The sequence below is a fragment of the Nicotiana tomentosiformis genome, chromosome 4, assembly GCF_000390325.3.
Source record: "Nicotiana tomentosiformis chromosome 4, ASM39032v3, whole genome shotgun sequence".
Taxonomy (NCBI): domain Eukaryota; kingdom Viridiplantae; phylum Streptophyta; class Magnoliopsida; order Solanales; family Solanaceae; genus Nicotiana; species Nicotiana tomentosiformis.
This window is the reverse complement of record NC_090815.1, coordinates 3939623-3949740: the sequence shown is the minus strand read 5'-3', so window position 1 is coordinate 3949740 and position 10118 is coordinate 3939623. Positions and strand designations below refer to the sequence as shown.

Below are 10118 nucleotides of genomic sequence, written 5' to 3'. Positions count from 1 at the left end.
CGCCCTAAGTCCCACAAGCCATTGTATTCTTCTTAAGTACCTCCATAAATACCATAACTGAGATACTCACTCTTAAGGACCTTATATGAATTTAAAATTATTCCTCTTTCCTTTCTTATACTGAAATATAGAATCCATAGTCAAACAGAATTATCGCACATCCCGATACCATCTAGTGTAAGTAACTGATTCTAGTGATATACAAATTCAAAACAAATTTAATTGCCACATATACATTTTGAATCTATTTGAACCCTCTCGAGAGTCATCCACTCTGCTCAAATCTAATTTGCTCTGCCCAAACGGGCCGAAAGACACATGCTCCTTTAGCACAATCAACACTCAAAGAAGTAACCTTGCCTTAACACGACCAATCAAATTCATACTTTGTGCATACTATATCCTTCAAAATAACATCTTAATCATCCCATAATTTATATATTTTCATAAAGTGAAATGTAACCCGTATCCAGGAATTTTCTTACCCGAGTCATCCTCCATCTCCACCTCTGCAAGTCATAACTAGCCCACAAGTATGCCTCAGACCAAAACTAAAATTTAACATATATCCATGAAATTGAATTGTCAATAGCAGGCTCCCCCACTTGGCTCAAAGCCATACAACAAAACACTCCATAACTCACAATACCCATACTTTATTACTGCCATAATACTACAGTCAGTTCAACGAAAATTTTCTCAAGCCTACGCAACACCCACCATAAAATACCTCAAACATCCGCTAAGTTCGCATTTATTCTCGTGACAGTCAAGTCAACTTTCTCATCGGGATTCAAATTCAAATCTCAACACATACACCTAGTTGGTAGAAAAGAAACTCTCCACTCAATATTATAAGGAACACACCTACGTAGATTACTCCGTCGGAGATAACCCATCTGCTTAGCCTCAAATTGGCATATTGCTATACTCTTTCGCAACCACAATTACCACAGAATAACTTAATATTTCTGAGTTTAAACTCATCAACACAGCATGAAAATCTACTTTGCTCCACAATTAAACAGCATGACAGATCCCTCAACGCACTCACAACTCAAGACTGTACGTCACATCAAAACAGGAATCAAGTACCCAATAGCAAACTCTTGAGTCACAAGTAAAATTTATTTATCTCATTCAATCCATCTGAACACATCCCGCATTCATATAATACTTATCAAATAGTCATTCAACCGCTCATCGAGCCACAAATTTCACTCATAGGAATACTATCGAATGCATAAGTCCAATTGCACAGGTTCTCACAACCGAAACTACCAAGCTTAAGCTGCGGTCTAACTACGGCCTCAAGTCCTCCAGACTGGCCCATCAACAAAACACAAAATACTCATCTCGAACCTCATTCATGGAATCACAAGCCAGCGATACACAGCTGATACTGAGCGCTCACATGCGCATACAAATGCGTGGAAGGAATTCAAAGAATTATGTTTCAAGCTGAATCAATTCCGCACGATAGAATACAAGAAAGTGAAATTTTCCTAAGGGTTCGGCAGCCTCTCAAAGATAAGTACAGACGTCTCCGTACCGATCCGCAAGACTCTACTAAACCTGCTTATGACTCGTGAGACCTATGTAACCTAGGCTCTGATACCAACTTGTCACGACCCAAAATCTCACCCATCGTGATGGCGCCTATCTCGATACTAGGAAAGACAACAACATCAATAATCCACGATTTCTTTTAAATACTAAAAGCATAATATTTAATTAAGGGGAAAACTCCCACCAATACTAAATATAAATTTACTCCCAAAATCCAGTGTCACTAAGTACATGAGCATTTATACATTACAAGTCTGGAAAAAACGATCTATAATAGTCTAAGACCAAATACAGTAAACAAGGAGATAGGAAAAGAGAGACAAGGTCTGCGAAACATGGCAGCTACCTCTGAATCTCCGAAAAAACAACTGTGTGAAAGAATTAACACCCACTATGTCTGAGATCATCTGGATCTGCACACGAAATGCAGGGTGTAGTATGAGTACAACCAACTCAGTAAGTAACAATAACAAATAAGGAACTAAAAGTAGTGACGAGCTTCTCAGCTAAGTCCAAATACAATACTTTCCAACATAAAGGTATAGGCATGCTTTCAAGTTCAACATTTAAGATTTCACTGAAATTTCATATCAAGTTTGACCGAAACAAAAAAGAATATTTTTTCAAAATTTCCAAAAATAGTGATATATGACAGCTGAAATGCAACAAATAATGAAATCAATGCATCCTCTCAGAGTAACAGTCACTCAATCCTCCCATTCACTCCAACCTCACAGTCACTCTTTCCTCACATTCACTCTTTCCTCACAATCGCTCATTCCTCACAGTCACTCATCACTCGACACTCGGCACTCGCACTCAGTATGTATATGTGCTCACTGTGGGTGTGTACAAACTCCGGAGGGGCTCCTTCAGCCCAATCGCTATATCGAGCCAATCATGGTATAAATCAATGAAACATGTTGCGGCGTGCAGCCCGATCCATAAATATCCTTACAATTAGGCCCTCGGCCTCACTCAGTCATCAACCTCTCCAGTCTCTTGGGCTCTCAGAAATCATGATAAGCAGCCATACAACAATGATATGATGCATCAATAATGAATAAGAGAGACTGAGGTAAAAAAAAAAATGTGCAAATAGAACTGTGACTGAGTGCAAAACAATAATTTAGCAAATAATTTCACAAGTACACGACCTCTATGGGTCCCAACAGTGTAAACATATGATTTAAACATGATTCATAGATCAATTTCTCTAATACGGGGAAAAATAAACGGATAACAACAGATATTTTAACTACACAGTTCCATGAAATTGACCAAGTAATAATTCTTACGGTGCACGCCCATACGCCCGTCATCTAGCATGTGCGTCACCTCAAAACCAATCACATAATACATATTTCGGGTTTTCATACCCTCAGGACCAAATTTAGAACTGTTACTTACCTCAAAACCGTGTAATTTCTTACTCCACTATGCCCTTGCCTCGTGAATTGGTCTTCAAATATCCCGAATCTAGCCACAAGAAGTACAGTACAATCAATATAGGCTAAAAGAATCAATTCCACAGGAAAATACGAAATTATAGCCAAAAATCCGAAAATCGGCTCAAACCTGTCCCTCGGACCCACGTCTCAAAATCCGACAAAAGTCACAAAACCCAAAAGCCCATTCACTCACGAGTCTAACCATACCAATTTTACTCAAATCCGATAAAAAATCCCATTCAAAACCTCAAAATTCTAGTCCAAGAACTCTTTCTCATTTTCCCAAATTGCCATCTCAAAACACTAATTAAATGATGAAAACAATGATATATTCGTGTATATTGACTAAATCTGAGTTAAAATCATTTACCCCGATATTTTTCCTTGAGAATCTCTCAAAAATCGCCTCTCCACAAGCTCTAATTTGTCAAAAATGAAAAAAAAAAAAAAAAAAAGGGACGAAACCCCCGTTTTGTAACTTAAAGTTTCTGCCTAGGCCTCGCCTCGACTTTCATGACCTCGATTTCTTGGCCTCGATTTTCATAACCTTGATTTTCATGACCTCGATTTCCTGGCCTCGATTTTCATGACCTCGATTTTCATGACCTCGATTTCATGGCCTCGGTTTTCATGACCTCGATTTTTATGACATCGATTTTTCCAGCAGTTGTTGAAGTCCAAATTTTGATCTGTTAACCATCCGAAACTTACCCGAAACCTCCCGGACACAAACCATATATGAATTTCAATCATAAAACACGCTACGGACCTGCCCGCGCACTCAAACCACTGAAAAGAGGTCGTCTTGACCCGATATTGACCATGGTCAAATTCTCAAATTTCTTAACTTTACGAGTCTCTCAAACAATGATCCAAAAAATACACCCAAGCCTCTCGGGACCCGTCAAATCATACCAACAAGTCCTAAAATATCATACGAACTTAGTCGAAACTTCAAATCACGCTAAACAATATTAGAACCACGAATCATACATTAAATCAAGTTTAATGAAACTAAGAAATTTCAACTTCTACATTCAATGCCGAAACTATCAAATCGCATCCGATTGACCTCAAATTTTGCACACAAGTCATAAATAACATAACAGACCTATTCCAATTTCCAAAATCGGATTCTGGCTCCGATATCAAAAAGTCAACTCCCCGGTTAAACTTCCCAAAAATTCAACTTTTTTCATTTCAAGCCAAATTTAATTACGGACTTCCAAATAATTTTTAGGATACGCTCCTAAATCCAAAATCACCATAAAGAGCTTTTGGAATCATCATAATTCAATTCCGAGATCGTTTACATGTAAGTCAATATCCGGTCAACTTTTCTAACTTAAGTTTTCAATTATGAGACTAAGTGTCTCATTTCACTCCGAAATCCTTCCGGACACGAACCAACTAACCTGGTAATTCATAAAATAACTGTAAAGAATAACTTGAGCAGTAAATGGGGGAACGGGGTTATAATACTCAAAACGACCGGCCGGGTCGTTGCAATATAATACTTAAGTTTTAGCAACAATATATGTATACATATTAATGTTATATTAATATATGCTATATTCATATGTTGTTGTTGCTAAACTTAAATATTAATATAGCACTACATCTTATAAAACTATATACTTTATTTTTAAATGTGTTATAATAAGTTTTAATCGAATATAATTGAATTTTCAATTGATCCACTGATGAAGTATCCGAGCAAAGTACTAATAAGGTGATCGAGAATAAAATATTCAAGATTATGTGTTTGCGCATATATATATATATATATATATATATATATATATATATATATATATAGGGGGAGGGGGATGTAAATATAAAATTAATTAAATTTTGAATATTATAATTTAGGATGTTAAATCAATTAAATATTATGTACATCTATGTATATATACATACACAGATAACATATAGTGTCCATATAAAAATAATTTAAAAATACATACACTCTCTCTCTCTCTCTCTCACACACACACACACACACACATATATATATAGTAATAAATATTATTTATTTAAAAGCTATTTATATAAATTGACTAAAACCGACCGATTTCGGTCGGTTTCTTCATTAAATTAATATTTTAAAAAATATAAAATTAAAATACTGACCGCATTCGGTCGGAATATTTAATTAAAACTTATTTATGTTGGTAAATTATATTTAAAAATCAATTGCCTTGGGCGAGAAAGAATAATTTTAAATATACCGACCGATTTCAGTTGGATTTTTTAAAATTTTTTAATTAAAAATTATTTTGGTAGATAATATGCAAGTATGACCATGTCTTGGTCAAAGATTGATCAATTTCTGACTGGCCTTGGTCGAAATTTGCATATCTTTGTTGTGGGACCATTATTTTCATTGTTAGAAATATTTTTCTTTGACTTTTGTGACTATTTTACTTATATTCCGACCGATTTCAGTCGGTTTTGGTTACGACCGATATCGGTCGGTATTCGGTGGACGAATTTTGCCAGTTTTTTAGTATTGATAATTGGTGTTGCATTTATCTTTGCCATGTTGATATATTAAGTTTACATGCAAAATGGTTTATATAGGCGTTGTTAAATCATTGTTTCAAGATTCTTGTGAGTATTTTGAGTTCGGCTTCAAAGCAATAGATTGTACTTAAGTGATTAATTTTGAAAAGGAAAAGAAACTGGTGGATATTTCAAGAGAATCTTTTAGGCCGTAGAGGAAAAATAAAAAATTAGAAGTTCGGATATTATGAGGGGAACGTACGATAAAGTTGTTTTTGTATAACCAATAGTTTACGGGTTCAACTTATGAATTTAGCAGCCACTAATATTTGCATTAGGGTAGGTTGTCTACATCACGTCCCTAAAGGTGCGACCCTTCTCCGGTCCCTGTGACAATGCATGATACTTTGTGCATCGGACTGCCCTTAAGCATACCTTAATCTTTTAAACTAAAACAGGATACTTTGTGCATCGGACTACCCTTAAGCGTGAATATTATAGTCATCAATTTATGTTGAACGTTACTTCTTTTAATACCTCAATCTTTTAAACTAAAACAGGATACTTTGTGTATCGGACTGCCTTTAACTTTAAGTGTGGATATTATAGTCATCAATTTATGTTGAACGTAACTTCTTTTAATACCTCAATCTTTTAAACTAAAACATGACACTTTGTGCATTGAACTGCCCTTAAGTGTAGATATTATAGTCATCAATTCATGTTGAACATAACTTCTTTTAATACCTCAATCTTATAAACTAAAACAGAACTTAGTAAACTAATCCTCAAGCTTTTAAAGTAAGAGGGGGAGCTTTTAGTCAATTTTTTTAAGTAAAAAAATAAACAAAGGGAAGCTCAAATGCGCAACTTGTCATCCCGTAAATTCAGAAGAGTGCGGGGACCCTTTTAACTTTAAGTGTGGATATTATAGTCATCAATTTATGTTGAACGTTACTTCTTTTAATACCTCAATCTTTTAAACTAAAACATGACACTTTGTGCATTGAACTGCCCTTAAGTGTAGATATTATAGTCATCAATTCATGTTGAACATAACTTCTTTTAATACCTCAATCTTATAAACTAAAATAGGACTTAGTAAACTAATCCTCAAGCTTTTAAAGTAAGAGGGGGAGCTTTTAGTCAAGTTTTTTTAAGTAAAAAAATAAACAAAGGGAAGCTCAAATGCGCAACTTGTCATCCCGTAAATTCAGAAGAGTGCGGAGACCCTTTAACTTTAAGTGTGGATATTATAGTCATCAATTTATGTTGAACGTAACTTCTTTTAATACCTCAATCTTTTAAACTAAAGCATGACACTTTGTTCATCCGATTGCCCTTAAGTGTAGATATTATAGTCATCAATTCATGTTGAACGTAACTTCTTTTAATACCTCAATCTTATAAACTAAAATAGAACTTAGTAAACTAATCCTCAAGCTTTTAAAGTAAGAGGGGGAGCTTTTGGTCAAGTTTTTTTAAGTAAAAAAATAAACAAAGGGAAGCTCAAATGCGCAACTTGTCATCCTGTAAATTCAGAAGAGTGCGGAGACCATAGTAACCACGTTAAGCGCAAATATTCATCACAGCAAACCCCAGAAATGCATCAGCCGGGAATCGAACCCAGGCCTATACCATGGCAGGGTACTATTCTACCACTAGACCACTGGTGCTTATTGCATATCGCAGATCATTTTATGTTGAAAATTCATGGCCAAGGGCTGCTCCTTCAATCTCGCCAACTACTTAACCATGAAAACCATGAAAAATAGAAGTATAATAGAAGTTAGAGGTCATATAAGGCGCCTTTTGGGTTAGAGTCCAAGGGGACAAAACCATGAGATCCAAAATCTTGAGGTGACCGAAAATGGTTGAGCCATAGCAGACAATACCTTGGCAGTTTTGCATGAGCCGTTCCAGAACCAAATCACTGGAATAATTGTTTAAAACAGTAATTAGCTAATCATGTTTAATTCATCATTTCCCTCAATAACCTTTTTAACTAAATAACATATACCAGCATTAGTGCCATATATAAAGTGTCACTTATATTGGAAATTAAGAGAGAGCATAACATTCATGAACTAAACTCAAACAAGCATCTCCCAACACTTAAATGTATTGAGAAGATACGTATTTTATTCTTGAAGCCAAATGCAAATTTGGCTACAATTAACACATATTATTGCAAACATAATTAATCCTTCAATTTGGCAATGCAACAAGTACAAGAACCACATTGAGGGACACAAACTCTGCAATAGGATATGACATCAAGATTATGATCAGTTGTTTTCAGTTGATCAGCAGCAGACTGGGATAAGAGGATTCTGTGTGTTGGATTATCAATAATATTACGTGAGCTAGCACTTTGGTTGAAGCAAAGTGTAGATAAAACAATGAAAATGGCAAAAATTGCTAATATGGTTCTTGCCATTGCACTAGTAGATACTATATAGGCTAGTATTGAATATGGCTATGAAGTGAAATACAACTCCTTGTTCCTCTTTTATATAGAGCTTATCATGTGATATGTAGCCATTTTATTACTTCCGCGGTTCCATTTTATGTGGCACAGTTTAATGTGCATGAGTATTTTCTGTTGAAAGTAATCTTGGCGTAACTGGTAAAGTTGTTGTTATGTGACCAGGATCATGGGTTTGAGCCGTGGGCACAACCTCTTGCAGAAATACAGGGTAAGGCTGCGTACAATTAGAGGCGGAGCTAGGGATTTAGCGAACCCACAACCCTTACCATTAAATCAAGACCCCTTTTGTTACTGGGTTCGGCAGTATATATTTATATAGATTTAGTAAATATTTCAATACAAATATAGGATTCCGGAAAAAGTCACTTGGTTCGCCCGAACCCGCACCCACTACTGTAGCTCCGCTCCTGCGTACAATAGACTCTTGTGGCCCGGCCCTTCCCTGGACCCCGCATATATCGGGAGTTTAGTGCACTGGGCTGCCGTTTAGTTTAATGTGCATGAGTTTACGATATAACGAGAGATTTTATTCCCTTCGTCCCATTTTATGTGATGTAGTTTGACTGGACATGAAGTTTAAGAAGGAAGAAAGACTTTAAAATTAGTGGTATAAAGTAAGTCATAGATATTTATGTAGTTAAATATAGAAGGGTATAATTTTTTCTGGTACAGATTAAAAAATAAAGTATATCACATAAAGTAGTATAAATGAAGTAGAATTTTTGATCTTATAAAAGCATATCATCAAAAGTAACATTGAAAGTTTAAAGTGAATTTGTTTCCAAATATAAAAATATATCATTCTTTTCTGAACGAATTAATAAAAAAAATAATATCAAGTAAAATGGAACAGAGAAATACATGAATATTTAAAATACAATATTTGGGTGATGCTTATCGATCGACAAATACAGTTCTTGACCTATAAGCAACTTGGTTATAGTTGAAGACTTTTTAGGGTCCAGCCCCTTTATTTGAAAATAAATTGCCTACTTGTCTAAAATCATGCAATGTAATAGACGAATTTATTAGCTGACTTTGAATTTTGTGTTTACTGCTGATGTCATGAATGATGCACATCTCTGTGAGAAAAAGAAATAGTAGAATTTTGAATGATTTTATATTGAAAATAAATTAAAGAGAACATTTATTTTAAATGTGATAGCCTCGAAAATTTTATTATGCCCGAGTGAAAAGTATATCTAATCTCAAAGATGGTTATGAATGAAATATCGGTCAGACGTTTCTTGTGATGATCCAAAAGGTTATCTTATGTTTTAAAACTCAAATCTGAGCTCTTAAGCCTTATAAATTTTATTTTTACGCTCCTCGATTTGTGTGCGCAGTCCGGGCAGGTTTCCGGAAAGCTTTTATGTTGAAAACTAATGAAAATAAGAATTTTTGCCTTAAAGTTAATTTTTATTAACTTCGGTCAATATTTTTGGTAAACGGGCCCGGATCCGTACTTTAACGGTCCCGGTAGGTCCGTAACGAATTATGGGACCTGGACGTATGCCCGGAATTGAATTCGGAGGTCCCTAACTTGAGTTATGAATTTTTGATCAAAATTAAAAGTCTGAAAATTATTTATTTTTAAGAATTGATTGATATTTGGCATTGTTAGTATCGGGTTCGTATTTTGATTCCGGAGCGCGGTACAGGTTCATTATGATATTTAGGACTTGTCTATGAAATTCGGTGAGAAACGGAGTTTATTTGACGTGATTCGGACGTCCAGTTGAGAAGATATGTGTCACGACCCGAAATTTTCCACCGACGGGACCGTGATGGCGCCTAACATTTCACTTGCTAGGCAAGCCAACGTTAGAAAATCGTTAAACTAATTTCTTATTTCCATTCAGTAAATAACAATAATTAACTAAGATGAAATATAATAAGTGCGAAATATCATAAAACTGTATTAATTACTACCACCCGGATCTGGAGTCACAATTCACGAGCAGTCTAGAATTTGCTACAAGTAATAGTGAGAAAGAAATACAACTGTCTGAATGAAAAAAATAGTAGAACAAAAAAGATAGATGGGGACTTCAAGGTCTGTGAACGCCGACAGATCTACCTTGAGTCTCCGGACAGCGGAC

General features: G+C 35.3%; 1 non-coding gene across 1 annotated transcript; it reads right to left on the bottom strand.

Moving 5' to 3' along the window:
• Window positions 1-7130: 7130 nt before the first annotated feature.
• TRNAG-GCC (transfer RNA glycine (anticodon GCC)) lies at window positions 7131-7201 on the bottom strand. The gene has a single exon. It is a non-coding gene; the product is annotated as a tRNA-Gly (tRNA).
• Between the last annotated feature and the right edge of the window lie 2917 nt (window positions 7202-10118).